The sequence below is a fragment of the Papaver somniferum genome, chromosome 5 (assembly GCF_003573695.1).
Source record: "Papaver somniferum cultivar HN1 chromosome 5, ASM357369v1, whole genome shotgun sequence".
NCBI classification, from domain to species: Eukaryota; Viridiplantae; Streptophyta; class Magnoliopsida; order Ranunculales; family Papaveraceae; genus Papaver; species Papaver somniferum.
Genome location: NC_039362.1, coordinates 202,113,127 through 202,133,475, shown reverse-complemented (window position 1 = coordinate 202,133,475; position 20,349 = coordinate 202,113,127). Strand labels below are relative to the sequence as shown.

At 36.6% G+C, this 20,349-nt stretch overlaps 1 long non-coding RNA gene and 1 other non-coding gene across 9 annotated transcripts; both read left to right on the top strand.

Moving 5' to 3' along the window:
- The first annotated feature begins 4,338 nt into the window (after window positions 1-4,338).
- LOC113284320 lies at window positions 4,339-16,558 on the top strand. 8 transcript variants are annotated; one of them, XR_003328083.1, is made up of 9 exons: window positions 4,340-4,610; window positions 4,706-4,768; window positions 5,192-5,312; window positions 5,720-5,793; window positions 5,897-6,021; window positions 6,142-6,480; window positions 6,573-6,662; window positions 7,153-7,255; window positions 16,540-16,558. It is a non-coding gene; the product is annotated as an uncharacterized LOC113284320 (long non-coding RNA). The 8 variants fall into 8 exon arrangements; XR_003328081.1 differs by lacking the exon at window positions 16,540-16,558 and adding an exon at window positions 8,424-8,476; XR_003328084.1 differs by lacking the exon at window positions 16,540-16,558 and having other exon boundaries at window positions 4,339-4,610; window positions 5,912-6,021; window positions 6,107-6,480; window positions 7,153-7,469.
- Window positions 11,815-11,886, top strand: TRNAD-GUC. Its single transcript has one exon. It is a non-coding gene; the product is annotated as a tRNA-Asp (tRNA).
- Window positions 16,559-20,349: the final 3,791 nt, after the last annotated feature.

Genomic DNA, 20,349 nt, shown 5'->3' with positions numbered 1-20,349 from the left:
TGGGTTAAATAAGTAAACTGAAGAGCCTTCTTAGACCCTGTAAACTGGTCTTCTATATCTTTCATTAGCTCTTTCGCAGTATCCTTAGTCGGAATTCCTCCTCGAATATCATATCCTATTGAGGACTTAATAATCATTGTCGCCATCTTGTCAGCTTTCATCCATTTGAGATACTCAGTCTTAGAAGCTTTAATAGCATTTAGTTCAGGGACTTCCAGCATGTCTTCACTGAGAGAAATATCATACTCCATACATCCTAAAACAATTTCAAGCTGCGACTTCCATTTCTGAAATTTGAACCACTTAGTGGTTCAATTCCAGTCAAATGTCGTTGAACAATACTCCCATCCATAACTGAAAATAAATCACCATTATAGCAATGGTTTAAGAAATCTATTCATCGACAAAATACAATTTCATTGTATAAAACAACTTGTAAATCAGTCTTAGGGTATAGCTGAAATACTTAGAGTGTATTAACAATTTTGCAACTAACTTTCCACTCTACAAGACAGCGAAACATATTTAATATACACCTTTAGGCAGTACATAACATATATAACCTCCCTATGTGCAATGAAAATCGCCTACATAACTAATTTATTGGGATTAGTTTTGATAAAAACACTTCCTTGCCTTTGGGTAAGGGTTATTCATTTCTAATTAAGCCCTATAAATCATTCTGTCCTACCCAGTTCACACCTAAGCCACTAGACACCTTTGGGAAGTCCTAGTAGTTAACTTTTTGTGGGTGCACACTTGTGATCTAACGGGTCAAAAACAAAACCAACTGAACAAACACAAAAATACAAAACAGTCACCTTTGGGCAGACTAAACTTGTGTAACTTATGCTTTCTGGATGATCACTTTATTGGTCCTCCATAACCCAATATATGATAGACCCTGTTGTGTTAGAGAATCACTATTATAACTCTTACTTGATTTCAATTTAATGGCTTAATATCTTACACAACATACAAATCAATATGTATTGATGTCTATATAGTTATGAACGGTCAACGAGTAACAATTAAGATTTTATACCAAACACATGTTAATATCCATATTTATTTCAAATCTGTTTTAGACAATTTAACAAACACTTTCCATGCATATAGACAATTGCAATCATTAGGTATAGAAAGCTTGTTAGAAATTCAGCCTGAAGTTATTAACAAAATCGGTTCAAACCCAATCAATAGTATGTCTAACAATAAAATCATATCCTTAACCAAGACACAACCTAGCTTCTGATACCAATGTAGGAAAATTCTATTTACACATATACCTTATAAACAACCTGTTTTGTACAGATCTTGTCTAGATTAGAATCATGATTAAACATAAGGGCTTGAGTTTGAACACATACCTGAAGCAAATATGCAACTGAAACAGCCACTTATCCAATCTGTAACTACAACTGTATGAGAATCAACAATTAGCTTTGAGAATTGAGTCTTCTCTTCTCTATCAAATATGCTGTATATGGGATACATTTTTTTCGCAAGTTAGATGAGAAGAGGGACTCACCTCTTTATAATAAACTTCAATCCTTACCTATTACGGAAAATTAAAGATAGAGAACAATCCCTATCAAACCGCCAAATACCCTGGAACAGCTAAGAGTTTCCTCAAACTAGTTTTCTTATTTCTTATGATATGAAAGACCCCTGTGACCAAATCCAGAGTTTTAGTGAAAACCGTGTTTTGTGTTGACCACTTAAAGGAGTTTTGTTTGAATAGAAACTGAACTACATCTTACATGAGTTTCCTAGACCATCCGTACTTAATTTACAATCATATTTGAGCACTGTGATGCTCAATCCATGATCTCCAAGTTCGATTACTGAGAAACCCCTAAAGTTCGTAAACAAAAATTCATAACAAACTTATGTGCAGAGATTGTCAGTTAGTTCTTCTCAAAATACGAATTCAAGTTAGTAATCACATCCATGTTCATCATTCAAAAACTAAAATTTATGATCAACCTGAGGTGATGGTGGAGGGTTCTGGTGGCAGCATCGGTCTTAGGATTTAGGGTTGAACGAGAAATATTACGGAGTAGTAGTTGTTAATGTGGGTTTTTGTTACTCACAGCAAAGAAGGTTACAAAGTTTAAATTCTTTTAACTAGGGGTGGTATTTAGGTAGAGAGTGGGTGACAAATAGGTGAAACCTTAAGAAAAACGAAAAAAAACAAAAGTTAATTATTATATAATCTCCAAAAAAACGGGACCATTTAGAAATATTTCTAATAGAATTTCGTTTGACATAAGATCCATGCATATTATTATTACATTCCATATAGGATGCAATATATGCGATCACACATGTATATTCCCAAAAATCAGTGAACAATATGCTTTCCAAATCATCCAAAAACCAAAAACAATTTTATTTCTTAGTTTAACATTCATTATAGGGGTGTTATTAACAACTAAAATACTATCCAGAATCCAATCAATAAAAGATAACCCGTTCATCGCATTAAAAATATCACTGCCTAAAGCTTGTCGTATACCTTTTGTGATTGTACAATCACATAATATATGTTGTGTGGATTCAACAATTTCTAAAAGAGTCTCACTCTCGCATCTTCTATTCACCTTTTTTTTCTCTACTTGGTTAATCCTATCCAATTTACTTCCCAATCACTCACTCATATCTATCAAAACCAACAACTCATACCAATCATACTCCTCCTGGCTAAGTTCCTCTTATAGCTCAGAAAAAAAATAATTTAATTCCCCAATGACAATATTTGCTTGGAATTTTCAAGGAGTAAACTAACCAAACTATCCAACATTTAAGAGGATTAATTGCCCTTCATAATCCCAACATTGTATTTCTTTTTGAAACCCTTGCAAACAATCATCATATGACAGGCCTGGCTCAATCCCTTCAGTTTCATAATCATTTCTCAGTCCCCAAAATAGGGAGGCGTGGTGGCCTATGCCTAATGTGGGACGACAACCTCAACCTCCAAATTTTAACCAACTCGCAAAACTATATATATGCAATAGTTACCCTTACACCCCTGAGCAACCGTGGTTATGTATTGGCATTTATGGTCCACCTCATCCGGATTTAAGGATAAACTTGTGGCAATATTATTTTCCTTCAATCTTCAACAACATCAACCCGACTATGCCTTGGATTCTGCTAGGATATTTAAATGACATCCTGAATCAATTAGAGAAAAAAAAGAGGAAGACAAACAACATATGCACATTCTCAACCAATCCTAACAATGATGTACCAGATGAGTTTTATGGACTTAGGTTTTCGAGGCGACCCTTATACTTGGACAAACAACCATATGGGGCAAGATAACATTCAGGAGAGACTGGACAGAGCCATCGCAACCCAACATTGGCGAACATCAAATCCTCATGCAGTAGTTACTCATCTCCCGTGGATAGCATCTGATCATGCCCCCATCCTACTGCAAGTGAAGGAAATAGATTGAAAAGGAACAAAAAACTACAAATTCGAACATCCATTGCTATCTCATCCACAACTCAAAAAAGTGGTTGAATCGGCTTGGTTTCAACTTCAAGATACTGAACCAACCCTAGACCTTCAAATGAAGCTCATAACAACCAGTCAGTCACTTTCAGAATGGAATAAAGAAACATTCGGGCACCTAGCAACTATGATCAATAAATCAATAGCTAAAATAAAAATAGCTCAAAATCATTGTGATACCCAAATAGGAAGTGACTTAGAATGGCTTGTCCAAAAAAATCAACTAAGAAGCAACCATGCAGAACTCCTACAATGTCATGCAACATACTGGCAACAAAGGTCCGAAATTCAATGGCTACAATCAGTCGATCTCAACACAACATTCTTCCACACTAAAGCAAGAATTCACCGATCATGTAACAATATTCAACAACTCCAAGATGCGCAAAACAACTGGGTTAATAATAAAGATGATGTGGTCCAACTCATTCTTGATCATTTTTCTGAACAGTACACGAATCTACCTATGGTGATAGATGGTGATCTTTTTGCAGATATCAGCCCAAGATTAACTACAAGGATATGAAATTGCTTACTAAGGAAGTATCTACAACAGAAATCAAACAAGCATTCTTCTACATAAACTCTGAGAGTGTTGCTGGTCCAGATGGTTCACTAGTGGAAAATAGGCTATCTGAGACATAATGTAACGACACAGACGGGGTAACGCAAAATTTGGACAACTCGAAAGTGCTCCTGACTTAAGTCAAACCGTCGTTGTATAAGGACTTATGTTGACTTATACATCGACACCCGATTCTGTATTGTTTCTATGGTAGTTTTTTTTATCGACCTTATCTATTCTCTCTTTCATTTATCTATTTTTTCCTTCTCTCCTCTCTCCTCCTCTCTCACTTTTTCTCACACAGAGACCCAAGATCCCCTTTTCTTCAGCAGATACAGATCGAAACCCTAACTTCGATTTTTAGAATCTCTTCTCCTCATTCTTTGTTGAACCCTAATGATGTTGTTTGTTTTGTAATATTAAGGTCCAGAAAAACACCAATGATATTGTATCTGTATGTTGATTCTACTTTTTAATTTCAGATTTCTTAGTATTCCCAGAGATCAAATCCCAAGAAGTAAGTTTTTTTTTCCTCGTTAGTTTTACTGTGACAACCCTCATATCTGTGTTAAAATCTTGTTATAAATTGTAACTGAAGTTTTACTTTTGTAGGTGGTGGTGGTTATGGTGGTCCTGGAGGTTGTAGTGCAAAGAGATGCTATAGAGAATTGAAGGGTTTGTAATCATTTTTCTCAGTGTTTTCTTTAATATTTGAGGAAGAGCTTGTTAATAGATTTTGATTCAGCGATTGGTTGGGTTTCCTTTTTTTCCCATCCGAAAGCAAATCTTAAACTTTGGATCGTTCAAGTTGCATTTGCAGCATAATTTTGGTCTTAATTGAATAATCAACTGATTTTGTTCCTTCATAGAATCAATGTTTGATTTTCATTAGAATGAATTCCTAGATTTTTATAATTGCGGGTTTGTATGGATTTCTTTGTTTAAACCCTTTTTTCCACTTTTTCCTACAGATCTGATGTTTGTTTGGGTTTCATGATGCTTTGTTATTTTGGGTTTTTCATGTTGTAATATGCGGTTAGTTTTGCTGTTGTCCCTGACCTCAGTCATATCCTTAACTTATCATCTTTGTTGGTTCAGGTTGGAGGATCACCAATTTATAAAGTTGATAGAAAGCTATGAAAAGTTGGCTTTCGGCAAGTTTTTGTTGGTGGTCGTGTGTCAGGAGGTAGTGAAAGAGCAAAGGTTTGGGGCCGTAGAGGTAATTTTCCTTAATTTTTCCTGGAATACCATTCAGATAGGTGATTGGTTTAATGATGATGTTGTTTCTGGCATGTATGAGTTGTTTTATGTTTAATTTTGAGATTGTTTTTGTTTATGTTAATTTCCTGATTTGAGATAGTTTGTTAAGATGAGGGTTTATTGTTGTTCTTTTAGATCATAGTTTGTGTATTAGCATATTGTCTGTTGAGTGTTTGAGCTGATGTAGTGGTAAACTGGTGTTTTTAACCATCACTCAGATTTTTGCTTGCTTGGTTGTTTGTTTGTTGAGATATATGGCTACTTATTGTCATTTTTGAACTGCTGCTATCCTTATTAGCTATTATCTACTGCTTTGTTTTGTTTTATGGATTTAATAAGACATTTGGTTTGTTCTGTCATCAGCAGGTGGCTTTAAAATTTGTTCATAGAAGCAGTAAAGGTTGCGATTATGGTCCTCCATATGAGTGGCAAGTTTATATGTATGGATGGAAATTTTTTGTATACAGATCATATTGTTCATGTTTTTATGTTTTTTTTCTTCATAATCTTCATTTGCGAAGTATATGATTTTTGTTTTTCTAGCACTCTTGGTGGCAGTCATGGAGTTTCGAGAGTACACTATAAAGCAGTTCAATCTTCCTGTCACCAGGGGATTCTGTAAACAGCTACTTTCTAATGCACAATCTAAAGTGAAGGATAACAATAAGGTAATAATAATCAACCACATATGGAGCAATCTTTCCCTTCCCAATATTTCTTTAATAGAATTCCAAGTTGTGTAATGTCTCACAGATGTCTTATGTTTATTACTGTATCACAAAAACAAGTTGTTGTAATTAATGATGGAGCTGCTAAAAGAAGTGTATCAAAGCCTGTTCAGAAGAAGGAAGTTGTGAAACCCAAGCAAGAGGAATTAATTGAAATTAGTCCAGATACAAAAGAAGGTTAAGAAGGAAAATCCCCAAAAACAAGTTGTTGTAATTAATGATGGAGCTGCTAAAAGAAGTGTATCAAAGCCTGTTCAGAAGAAGGAAGTTGTGAAACCCAAGCAAGAGGAATTAATTGAAATTAGTCCAGATACAAAAGAAGGTTAAGAAGGAAAATCCCCAGAAAGCACCAAGGAAGAAAGTTCAAACCTTAATGCAGTTTTATCTGCTCATAGCAAGGTAGATTTCTTAGAACTTCATTGTCATGTTTCACCGTCCTACTAATTTCTATCATATTATTTAACTAATGTTGCTTTATCTATCTAACTCAGTTTGTGGACATTGATGGAGGAGATACTGATAATCAGTTGGAAGCTGTGGAGTACGTCGTGGATTTGTACGAGTGTTACAAGCTCGCAGAGGTAGCTCTCTGTAATTTTTAGTCTCCTTTCTTCATTTTTAATCCCCCAATTAATCCCAGGCAGGCAGCACACAATCTTTCATCTTCATTAATCCTATCCATGGACCTGTTACCCCTCTCTCTTTTCCAATCAAACCAGTTTCTTTTTTTTTTTAATCTAGATTCATCAAAATTTCTCATAATTTCGGTATTTTCCATTTCGTTTATTTTAGGTTTTGTAAGTGTAAAAGGAATTGAGATATCCGTGTTTCATAGGATTTTATCTGATCTTGACATGTTTGTGCTTCAGATTTGAGGTCTAGATATGTGGAGAATTAAAATTTTATTCTGAAGATTATGTGGAGAATTTGAATTTTACATTGTTTGGCTAATTATTGTTGTTAATCCATGTAGTGACTGAATGGCTTAAAATAGATTTTCCAATGCCCTAATATGATCTTTCCTTTTTTTTAACTAGTTTGTTAATTTTATTTTCACCGATTCTTCTACAGGTGGAAAGTGCCAGGAAAGCAGCAAAGGTAGCTGCAATAGGAAGTGCTGTTGTAGCTCTTCATTTGGGTGGAACTTCCTGGAGATATTTAAAGAGTCCTCATGGTACTCTCTTGTAGCTCTACTATTTGAATACCCGAATATTGTATACTTATTTCTTATCAGATTCTATGACACTTAAGTCTCCTTGTAAATTTTGGAAAACCAAATCGAGTTATGAGAAAATGAACTACTGGAACCTTATTCTTTTGTTGTCATCTTGTAGCGATTCTTTTCACTTTCGATTGACATTGGATAATGATTACTACTGGTATTCAAATACTGTTGTCTCTCTCCATGCATTTGAATGAGTGATATCTAGCATCCTTTCAGCATATTTTGTGTCCTCATGTGTTCATTCTAGAGAAATAGATGCCCAAGGTTTGGCCTTCTCGGCACTGCAGTCTCTTGTATAGATTTATCTGGCTGCATGGAAATGTCTTGCGTACTCCCTTTAGACTACGCAAAATATTGATTACTTTTAAGCAGTCAGTGGTGGTTAAGCGACTTCGTTAGTTTCCTTCTTCTACCTACAATGTATGAAATTCCGATGTTGGGTTATGGGGGATCTGGGATTAGGATTAACATTGCTAAAGACTAGAAGCACTAGTTTATTCAATTCAAAGGGTTGTTCTTGCTATCACTAGATTTTCTTTACCCCTTGGTTGGTGTAATTTTGGAATATGAGCGGCATAGTAAAAGTACAAGCTTTTTTTGTTAAGTACCATGTTTACCATGGTCCTCCTGCAAACATTGATAAATCATACATTTCTTAAAGTAATTTTATCTAATTTTTGATCTCATCATGCATAAGTCAAGCCTAATTCATGATTATATGGGTTCATATCAACCAACCAAGCCTAATTCATGCTCCTCATGTTCGTACAAACTATTAATTGCATGGATGTTAATTAGTTAAATGTTTGCCAATTAGAAATAAGTCTTTGGTGGCCTTGCGTGCAATATTTTGTTTATAACATGCAGGTGCAGTAAATAAGTTGTAGGTTATGTTTTCGCCTCAATTTAATCTGAGATTAATCTACTCTCGCCAGCTTCTTTTCTTCTGTTTTTTGCGAACTTAATTATTGATGAGTGCTAAAAAGTGCATATTTCTATATATTTTTCTTGGCATTTAACTCATCTTTTGTGCGTTAATTCTACATTTTATCCCATATTCTGTATTTTCATTGTTTTCAAGAATAAATATTTTTCTTAATTAATTTTGCATTTTTAGGTAACAAATAAAGTTAGATGAATTGCGGAGCGGAAAAGAGCAGAAAAGTAGTGAAAAGCCAAGAGGAATCACACAAGGAAGCCGCGAAGAATGTTGTGCGCAAGACCAAAAGGCTAGAAATGGGCTTGAAGAGGAAGAATTGTTCTTGAAGAAGATATGGGTTTGGCATACCCAAGGCCCAAAACCCTTACCCAAACCCATTTTCTATATCCATACCCGCCTCCATTCCCGACCGTCAGATTGGATCGCATCTGCATCCTACGGTCGCTTCTTTACTTGCGCATCAAACCTCGATACTTCTGCTTAACACTACAACACCTAACTCCATCTGGTGTCGTTAATTTTGTTGTATTGAATAATCCAACGGTCGCTGCAGGATCCACTTCATCTCACCGTCAGATTGATCTTTCATCTCCATATCCCACGGTCGAGATTCGCCAAACATAGAACTCGATGATCCCGCTACACACCATAGTGACCGAACCCTATACCCTAAACCAAACAGCACCTAATCTCTTCTCCATCGACTCCATCTTCCCTCACCTCCGTCTGCAGAGAAAATTCTGCCACCACCTGCTCCGCCACCAACTTCCTGCCGCCTCAACCACCACCACTCGAGCTCTCAAATCACTAACCCATCACTACCCCCATCATTATTACCACTTTCACCAACTCTATGGCCTCCTAATCTCTCAATTTCACGCTTCACCCATGTCAGAAACCCTAGAGGTGAAATTGATAAATTAGGTCGGAATAGAGTTGTAATCACAGCATGGGAAAAGAAGGAGAAGATGAGGAGGAAGCATGGGTCAAAGCTGTCAAGTGTTTTCAGTGATTAGGTAAAACTTAATTTCAATTTTTGGTAAACCCTAATTTCACTGTTTTAGGGGTTTTTGGGGTAAAGTTGTTATATGTATAAATTGACGTCTTGGGTGTGAAATTGGGCATGCCCGGATTAGCCGGTGCACCAAGCAGTAGTTCATGTTTGATTTTATCTTCATGATGATGTTCTAATTTCATAGTTAGGGTTTAGATGAAACCATTAATCTATTGCTAAGTTTCATTTAAGTTCTGATATTGGTCTTGTTGTGCTATAATGTTGTGGATAAATTATCTTGAGCACTTTACATTTTGCTCTCACAGTGCATGTCATGTATGCATTGTAGTTAGAACACCACTGTGTGATTGTGCTGCAGCTCATGCCTTAGTGATCATTGCCAATTCTCTGACTAATTGTGCTTTAGCTAGACAGTTAGTGCCTAGGATTAATACTTTAGCTGTGATAAGGATATCCCTTAGGATTGTTTACTCACCTAAGTAATTGATCTGTGGTTAGTTGTTTTGTGAGAAGGGCAGCTAATACTAGGATTAGATAGTTATCTTAGTGATACTAAACCTTCCTCCTGAAACCACCCTTTGATGAGCAGCAGGCATAGAACCTCCACTGCCATCTAGTTAGTCAGTTGAGCCTAGAAGCTCACTGATATCTACACAAGGGACAAGAACATCATTGAGATTGAATTGACTTAGTATAGGTTAAGCGGTGGATTCTACTTCCCCATCACCTTATCTATCTGCTTGTAGGTTACTCTTTGCTTTCGCTTTTGTTATTTCAGTCACTATCATCATCTAGCCGTATCGGCAAACAAAACCCCCTATTTGTGTTACTTCTTGTTCTGAAATCAGTTGTAGTTAAAACCATAGATTCAACTACACACACCAAGTCCCTGAGGACAAACCCCTTCTTACTCCACCTATCTACAACAACCCTGTATACTTGCAGGTGTAGTTGTAGGTTCTTTTAAAACCACACCAAGTTTTTGGCGCCGCTGCCGGGGACTTGGTTGTGTTGTGTTGAATTTTTTTTGGCTGTTTTTGCATGTTAGTTCATTTGCATCACTGCATACTCTTTTTCATATTGTTTCATTCTAGCATATTCATCATGCATTGCATTCTTGCATTTTAGTGTAACTTGCATTAGCATCTCTGCATCTTGTCCTGCATCACTGCATCTTTTCAATTTTCTGCACTTCTGTAATTGCAACTTAGCACCCTGTGTTAGCTGCAGTTGTCTGTCTGTAGTTAGCTGCATATTTGGTTTTGGTGGGATAAAAGAAGAAAAAAAAAATTTGGTTGTTAATGTGGGAGCAAAATAAAATTTGGTTTTAAAATCTGGGAGCAAGTAAATTTTTTTTTTTTTTTTATCCTAGCATAAATTAGCACAACCCATAAAAGAAAAACAACAACAATAATAATTACAAACCCATAAAAGAAAGAAAAAGAAAAAAGAAAAATTATTACAAGCCCAAATAAAAAATAAAGAAAAACAAAAATTATTACAAGCCCACAAATTAAAAATGGAAGCCCACAGGTTGGGTTCTCTTAATGGGTTTAGGCTTACTTGCTTAAGCACAGCCCAGCTGCTCAGTTAGGTTGCAAAAGCCCAGTTGGGCTTTGGATCATCCTAAGCTTTGGTTTTTCTGAGGCCCAGTTGGGTATTTCAGTTGCAAAGCCCAGTTGGGATTTGTTCTTTTTCAGCTGCTTGGAATCAGCCCAGTTGGGCTTTGGATCATAGCAGCAGCAGGACCAGCAGGGGGTAGCAGCAGCTTTGGCCTGGCACCAGCAGGAGCAGCACCACAGCACAGCAACAGCAGCAGTTCAGTTCAGCAGCAGAGCAACAACTTCAGCAACAGCAGCTGCACATCAGGTACAGAACAGTTGTGGCAAGGCCTAGACTGGGAAGCAGGCAAGATGAAGCAACAACTAAGATGCAGCTGTATTCCAGGCTTAAATGGTTTTGCCTTAGCCCACAGCTCCTCTTCCTTCCAGCCTTGGCAGCAGCAGTATTGCAGGCTTGTTTCTCAACTTCACAACTACCTAGTAATTTCAGATGAGAGAATTAGTTCTCACAACAACAAATTTCAGGCATTCAAGATGACACTGCTAACTCAGTACACAACTCAGGCATTCACAGCAGCAAATTTCAGAGTTCAGTTGGTACAAAACCAAGATGACAATGACCCAATGACCAATATGCAGTAGCAGTTAAGATGATGTAGTAGCAGATAAACAAAAGAAATAGTAATTTCAACTGCAGCTAACACAGGGTGCTAAGTTGCAATTACAGAAGTGCAGAAAATTGAAAAGATGCAGTGATGCAGGACAAGATGCAGAGATGCTAATGCAAGTTACACTAAAATGCAAGAATGCAATGCATGATGAATATGCTAGAATGAAACAATATGCAAAAGAGTATGTAGTGATGCAAATGAACTAACATGCAAAAACAGCCAAAAAAAATTCAACACAACACAACCAAGTCCCCGGCAGCGGCGCCAAAAACTTGGTGTGGTTTTAAAAGAACCTACAACTACACCTGCAAGTATACAGGGTCGTTGTAGTATAGTGGTAAGTATTCCCTCCTGTCACGCGGGTGACCCGGGTTCGATCCCCGGCAGCGGCGCCAAAAACTTGGTGTGGTTTTAAAAGAACCTACAACTACACCTGCAAGTATACAAGGTTGTTGTAGATAGGTGGAGTAAGAAGGGGTTTGTCCTCAGGGACTTGGTGTGTGTAGTTGAATCTATGGTTTTAACTACAACTGATTTCAGAACAAGAAGTAACACAAATAGGGGGTTTTGTTTGCCGATACGGCTAGATGATGATAGTGACTGAAATAACAAAAGCGAAAGCAAAGAGTAACCTACAAGCAGATAGATAAGGTGATGGGGAAGTCGAATCCACCGCTTAACCTATATAAGTCAATTCAATCTCAATGATGTTCTTGTCCCTTGTGTAGATATCAGTGAGCTTCTAGGCTCAACTGACTAACTAGATGGCAGTGGAGGTTCTATGCCTGCTGCTCATCAAAGGGTGGTTTCAGGAGGAAGGTTTAGTATCACTAAGATAACTATCTAATCCTAGTATTAGCTGCCCTTCTCACAAAACAACTAACCACAGATCAATTACTTAGGTGAGTAAACAATCCTAAGGGATATCCTTATCACAGCTAAAGTATCAATCCTAGGCACTAACTGTCTAGCTAAAGCACAATTAGTCAGAGAATTGGCAATGATCACTAAGGCATGAGCTGCAGCACAATCACCAGTGGTGTTCTAACTACAATGCTACATGACATGCACTGTGAGAGCAAAATGTAAAGTGCTCAAGATAATTTATCCACAACATTATAGCACAACAAGACCAATATCAGAACTTAAATGAAACTTAGCAATAGATTAATGGTTTCATCTAAACCCTAACTATGAAATTAGAACATCATCATGAAGATAAAATCAAACATGAACTACTGCTTGGTGCACCGGCTAATCCGGGCATGCCCAATTTCACACCCAAGACGTCAATTTATACATATAACAACTTTACCCCAAAAACCCCTAAAACAGTGAGATTTTGTTTCCAAAATTTTATCCGCTGAAAAATCCAGGTTTGGGGGTAGCTCATTTTGTTTCACAGCTTCACTTGCATGCCTATCATATTATTATTGTGTGAAGCTGTTGAAACCTCTACACTTTGTCTTTTGGGTTGATCCTCAACTCTTTAGATTGTTAGTGTATGGTGAATTTTTGTATATAATCCAGTAGATAAAATTTCTTAAAACCCCTTTTGTTCATTTTGTATATATTTTGCTAATCCAATATGATCTCGGCTGAAATATGTTGGATTTTTGCCTTGAATAACGGAGTTCTAATATTGCTTTCGCCGAAATCGGGTATTCTCTTTCCTTTTTCTCTACTCAACATGATCCTCTTCATATGTTGTATTATAATTTTGTTCATATTTTGAAACATTGAGGACAATGTTTAGTTTAGGTTTGGGGGTGAAAAGTAGATACTTTGATAATTTGCCATAATTGAAAACGAACTCCTTCTTCTTTTTGAAAAAATTGAAAAATTCCAAAAAAATTGAAAAATCAAAATAAAAAATTAAAAAATTAAAAAATCATAAAAATGGAGCTCATTTACCTTGAAATGTTGACTCTTGTGCAAATATGTAATTATTAGGAGTCCTAGTCTAGATATTTAGGCACCCTGATTCTAGCACAATTCACATAGTGATAAGAAATTTGCACGCGCACGATCTACCAATACATGTATGGCCTCGATCTTCAAGGTGTTTGATAGGAAGTTACGATTGCCAATCACTTTAGAATACTGAACGAAACTTGACTAGCTTGTTCTTTGGTTGGTTGGGATAGAAGGTGGAGGTTACACTAAGAAAAACAACCATCGAATTTAACTGGGTGCATCAAAAAGGGCTACCTCTTGCAAAGTGTCATGTAATCTTTTGTTTCCTTTTGTATATGTATCAAAAGTGTTTCCTTATTCAAAAAAAAAAAAAAATATATATATATATATATATATATATCAGAAAAATACAAAAAAATCAAGTATTTATCAATTCCATCATCTCTTGTTCCAAAAATAAAAAGAGAATAGTCAATGTAAATAAGAGTCATGTAAATAGTTTTGTTGTTTCATTGTAATAAGCAAGGAGGGTGTATGCCATTGATGTACAACGCGAGTAATTGTGAAATACCTCCAACTCATTCACAATTCTCGTAAAGTCCGGACAGCTAGCTAGATTTCGACCTTGGTTCTTAGCCTGAGAAACTATCTCTTGGTGATTAATAGTCATAACTTCAGATCTTTCTTTACACATGTGTAGATACACTTTACACTCTTATCACATGTCTTTTTTTTTGTTATCAGTGCTAGGATTGTGCCTTTAATAGCTAGATTGACATCTCCATTTTGCTGTGAGCTTAAACTGTCTTGCACATGTCACATTTGATGGAATATGAGCTTATATTTTGACCTAGAACTTTGTAGGTACGTTCTAAGCAAACCTTCACGAGACTTCACTCGTCCACTAGGGACACTTAGTGGTTTAAAAGGCTTAGTGCATACGCTAAATGCATTCGAGAGACCAGCGACAGTGGTATAGTTAGGATTTCCTTAGTTTTGTTTTACTTGAGGACAAGTAAAATTCAGGTTTGGGGGTATTTGATGAGTGCTAAAAAGTGCATATTTCTATATATTTTTCTTGGCATTTAACTCATCTTTTGTGCGTTAATTCTACATTTTATCCCATATTCTGTATTTTCATTGTTTTCAAGAATAAATATTTTTCTTAATTAATTTTGCATTTTTAGGTAACAAATAAAGTTAGATGAATTGCGGAGCGGAAAAGAGCAGAAAAGTAGTGAAAAGCCAAGAGGAATCACACAAGGAAGCCGCGAAGAATGTTGTGCGCAAGACCAAAAGGCTAGAAATGGGCTTGAAGAGGAAGAATTGTTCTTGAAGAAGATATGGGCTTGGCATACCCAAGGCCCAAAACCCTTACCCAAACCCATTTTCTATATCCATACCCGACTCCATTCCCGACCGTCAGATTGGATCGCATGTGCATCCTACGGTCGCTTCTTTACTTGCGCATCAAACCTCGATACTTCTGCTTAACACTACAACACCTAACTCCATCTGGTGTCGTTAATTTTGTTGTATTGAATAATCCAACGGTCGCTGCAGGATCCACTTCATCTCACCGTCAGATTGATCTTTCATCTCCATATCCCACGGTCGAGATTCGCCAAACATAGAACTCGATGATCCCGCTACACACCATAGTGACCGAACCCTATACCCTAAACCAAACAACACCTAATCTCTTCTCCATCGACTCCATCTTCCCTCACCTCCGTCTGCAGAGAAAATTCTGCCACCACCTGCTCCGCCACCAACTTCCTGCCGCCTCAACCACCACCACTCGAGCTCTCAAATCACTAACCCATCACTACCCCCATCATTATTACCACTTTCACCAACTCTATGGCCTCCTAATCTCTCAATTTCACGCTTCACCCATGTCAGAAACCCTAGAGGTGAAATTGATAAATTAGGTCGGAATAGAGTTGTAATCACAGCATGGGAAAAGAAGGAGAAGATGAGGAGGAAGCATGGGTCAAAGCTGTCAAGTGTTTTCAGTGATTAGGTAAAACTTAATTTCAATTTTTGGTAAACCCTAATTTCACTGTTTTAGGGGTTTTTGGGGTAAAGTTGTTATATGTATAAATTGACGTCTTGGGTGTGAAATTGGGCATGCCCGGATTAGCCGGTGCACCAAGCAGTAGTTCATGTTTGATTTTATCTTCATGATGATGTTCTAATTTCATAGTTAGGGTTTAGATGAAACCATTAATCTATTGCTAAGTTTCATTTAAGTTCTGATATTGGTCTTGTTGTGCTATAATGTTGTGGATAAATTATCTTGAGCACTTTACATTTTGCTCTCACAGTGCATGTCATGTATGCATTGTAGTTAGAACACCACTGTGTGATTGTGCTGCAGCTCATGCCTTAGTGATCATTGCCAATTCTCTGACTAATTGTGCTTTAGCTAGACAGTTAGTGCCTAGGATTGATACTTTAGCTGTGATAAGGATATCCCTTAGGATTGTTTACTCACCTAAGTAATTGATCTGTGGTTAGTTGTTTTGTGAGAAGGGCAGCTAATACTAGGATTAGATAGTTATCTTAGTGATACTAAACCTTCCTCCTGAAACCACCCTTTGATGAGCAGCAGGCATAGAACCTCCACTGCCATCTAGTTAGTCAGTTGAGCCTAGAAGCTCACTGATATCTACACAAGGGACAAGAACATCATTGAGATTGAATTGACTTAGTATAGGTTAAGCGGTGGATTCGACTTCCCCATCACCTTATCTATCTGCTTGTAGGTTACTCTTTGCTTTCGCTTTTGTTATTTCAGTCATTATCATCATCTAGCCGTATCGGCAAACAAAACCCCCTATTTGTGTTACTTCTTGTTCTGAAATCAGTTGTAGTTAAAACCATAGATTCAACTACACACACCAAGTCCCTGAGGACAAACCCCTTCTTACTCCACCTATCTACAACAACCCTGTATACTTGCAGGTGTAGTTGTAGGTTCTTTTAAAACCACACCAATTATGCGAGAAATTCTGATTTTTTTAATCAAATTGAACAAAGCATCCTAACTTCAACTTTGATGCTTGTATGTTAATCAAATTGAACAAAGCATTCTAACTTCACCTCTGATGCTTGTAGAAAAGATGATGAACTGTTAAGGATTATACATGCCTTCAAAGAAGCAGAATCAAAGCATTCGTTTCATGAGAAGAGACTACTGGATATTGAAAACAAGGTCGATATCCTTTTTTCATTTTTTTCTCATTCAGTGTAACAACTAATCTACAATCCTATACATCTACGAGTTTTTTGTGATAGTCATAGTTTTCCTACTTTTTGCGGTATTTAATTGTAGTTCATATTTTCTTTCCATCTCAAGGCTAGAGTGAAGTAGATGCAGATATGCAAAGGTTTGCAGGGTTTCGGCTACGCCTACATTGCCGGAATTTATTCCTTTGTGAGAACTAGTACGTTGAAGTTGATTTCTTTTAGATGTTTGCAGGTACCACAAGTTTTCTTAAGAGTTTTTCTTTTAGATGTTTGCAGTAAAATTAGTATTCTAGGATCTATTTTGCTGATAATCAACTATTGTGGGATGCATAATTTCTCAACTTTTTTGATAATGCCATCATGGAATGTCGAGTCAATGTTGTCCATCTCTTTTATAGGCATTGGATGAAACTTCATATGTTTTTTGGCTTTTTTTGGTTGCACTCTAAGAGCATTTTGTTTTGCAGGTAGGTCTCATCTTGCGATGGAATTCGAGAACTGTACCTGGATTTTACCTTGCTGCTGGTGAGCTTTTGGATGGGGACATATTTATAGTCATTTAGATTCAGTGTCTTAATTCAGACTTGATTATTTAGTTTCTTTTCTGATATTGAAACCAATTGTAAAACGATTTCAGTTATGAGTTCTGCAACCAGTACAATGATTTTTATTTAATAAGTTTTCTTTTTGGGTAATTTGGGTTTAGTGCAGTTTTATTTCATCCCAGTCAGAAACACTACATGCCGCCAGATCTGATTTGGAATTCAGCTGAATTTCTATTTTTTTTTATATTATGAAACTAAATCTACGACGTTATCCAGCCGTCCACCTAGCGACAATTAGAAAGCATCGTATTTTTGAGTCAAATGGAAAGTGTCGTTCCAGAAAAAGACACTGAATCTACGACACTTTAAACAACACCTGCATAGTGACGTATAACTGGCTAAAACGACACTTTTCGACTATCTTAAAACGGCTTTTTTCCACTAGTGGTTACACAACTGAGTTTTATAAAGTTTTCTAGGAAACAATTCATACTCAATTGATTGTTATGGTCAAAAGTTTTTTCAGTAATCTGAATATACACCCACTCATGAATCACACAAACGTCACTTTAATCCGTAAAATTGACCACCAATCAAAACCATCTCAATTCAGACCCATAAGACTCTGCAATGTCACATATAAAATTGTTGCAAAAATCCTGGTAAATCGAATTAGGCCACTTCTTCCTTTCTTAATAAGTCTGTTTCAAAGCGCGTTTGTCCCATAGAGATCAATATACGATAACATAGCAATTGCTGGAGAATTATTCCACCATATTAGAACTCCATGCCTCACCAAAGACCCAAAAATAGCTCTCAAACTGGATATCCAGAAAGCATACGATAGTCTAGACTGGGGATTCATCAAAACGGCCTTCACTAATTAAGCTTGGTTTTCCAACAATATTTGTGGACTACATCATGTTATGTGTCACAACTGTAACATACTCAATTAACACTAATGGTACAACCACATGGATACATCAACCCAACAAGAGAAATTAGGCAAGGAGACCCTCTTTCATCATATATCTTCATAATCTGTGCCGAAATCCTATCTACTAACCTATGAAACCTTCAAAACCAACAACTAGTCAAAGGTCTTAACATATCAATAAAATAAAATAAAATATAGCACCCATTATCCATTTAATGTACGCCGACGACCTTCTAATCACTTTCAAATCCTCTACCCAGAGCAACAACCAACTCAAGAAACTTCTTCATGCTTACGGATCTTCAGTAGGATAGGTAATAAATACCTACAAATCTGCTATTATTTATCACCTAAGACTAGACCCGACCAAGGTGCCTGAACTGCAACAATTTTTCGACATGCCAACTACATCGAACCCCCTACCTATCTAGGTGTTCAATTCAAAAAAGGAAGGGCTTCTATACAAACCTTTGCACCTCTACTTCAAAGATTGGCACGAAAAGAAAAGGGGTGGATGAAAAAATGTCTAACGATGCTCATTAAAACTTTCCTAAACCCCACAACAAAATACATTATGCAAACACAAACTCTACCCACCGAAGAACACAAAAAAATAGACCGCATCACTAGAAATTTCCTTTGGGGACACAATTCGTCGGTCAAAAAGCTTCATCCAATTGATGGGATAAAGTAACAAAAAAAAATATTCGAATGAGGGCTTGGGATTAAGAAAAGTAGTGAATATAACCAATCTCTTCACATGAAAAGAATATGGAATTTGCATGAACAACCTGACTCCATCTATGGAAGATTATATTCTGATTTACAGCTGGATAATATTAGGAGAGAGATAAAGATGAGAGGGACATCTGCTACACAGTTGGACTAATTACGTGTGATGAGTTGAACCAGTGCTGGAAAGATCTTGTGCGAGATGGAAAGCGGACTAACAAAGCAACCAAATGTATCTTTCTTCGACTCTCTCATAGTGCTCAGTAGAAACAACGTCTTCTTCGGTCTTCAACTGTTGATGATAAACTATCGAACCTCATAGAACCTTGACAATTAACTCTTCTCTTCGATTTCTTGCTTGACTTAAAAAATTCTACTTCCCTATGGATTTATTGAACAAAAAACTAATTATAGAACAAAAAGAACATAACGATTTTTTTTTTCTTTTTTTTTTTGGAACAAAAATTACAACACAAAAATTTACATGGCCATGAGAGAAGGACTTTAAAAACTTGGATCTTCGAAACTTGTGATGTCTTGGTATCATGAATTCCAACAACTTATATCATTTTCTCTTATAACTTCTTGTAACTAAGTCTTCAACTTTGATTTTTGAATTATTCTTTTCTAGTGTTGCTTCTAAACCTTGAACGTCTTCAACTTTCTTATAGATTTTGATGTCGCTCCGCTTGTTGATGATGATAAGTTTCTACTGAGAGAGAGTCGCAATCCAGTAACTAAGACTACGTTGTGAGGTTGCTTTGTCTTTCTGGCATTTCCTGACCTACTTGCCTTTCTATCATGGATGGCTAGGTTCATCACGGTTACCCTCTAAAAGGAACAAGTTCTCTCCTGAATTTCAAAGATCTCAATGTCTTTTTCTCTAATGTCTCAAAAGATTGTTATCTCTAGCATTCCAATTTCTATCTTTCCGGTGAGAAACAATATGTAAACTTAGCTAACTGGATACTATGTGACGCTAGAAGTTTCAAAAATGCGACTAAAAAGTTCTTCCCCACCCCCAAACTTAAATCTAACATTGTCCTCAATGTTATAAAGATGAAATTAAAAGCATGAACAAGGAGAAACTGTTACCAATTGAAGCAAAAGAGATAAGGAAAGATATTACCGTGTCGCATGAATATTGGGTTACCTCCCAAGAAGTGCTAAGTTTAAAGTCTTCAGCCAGACTAAGAAAGGATTAGTCACCTTATAGAATTACAAGTAAAAGGAATCTGCAACATGCCAAGAAAATTAACGGATAAAGTACGCCCTTGTCTAGTTTCCTGTTTAAGACAACTACATCTAGTTGTGGTTCAGGTTCTATAACTGGGTCTAGATAAAATATTTTCATGGACTGCGTTTCCTCGTAGCTAAGGTCCGATTCAGGTATTAGAGTCTGTAAAAACTCAAGTAAAAACTTGGAAGCATATAATAATAACCTAAATAATTACGGATCCTTTAAGTCA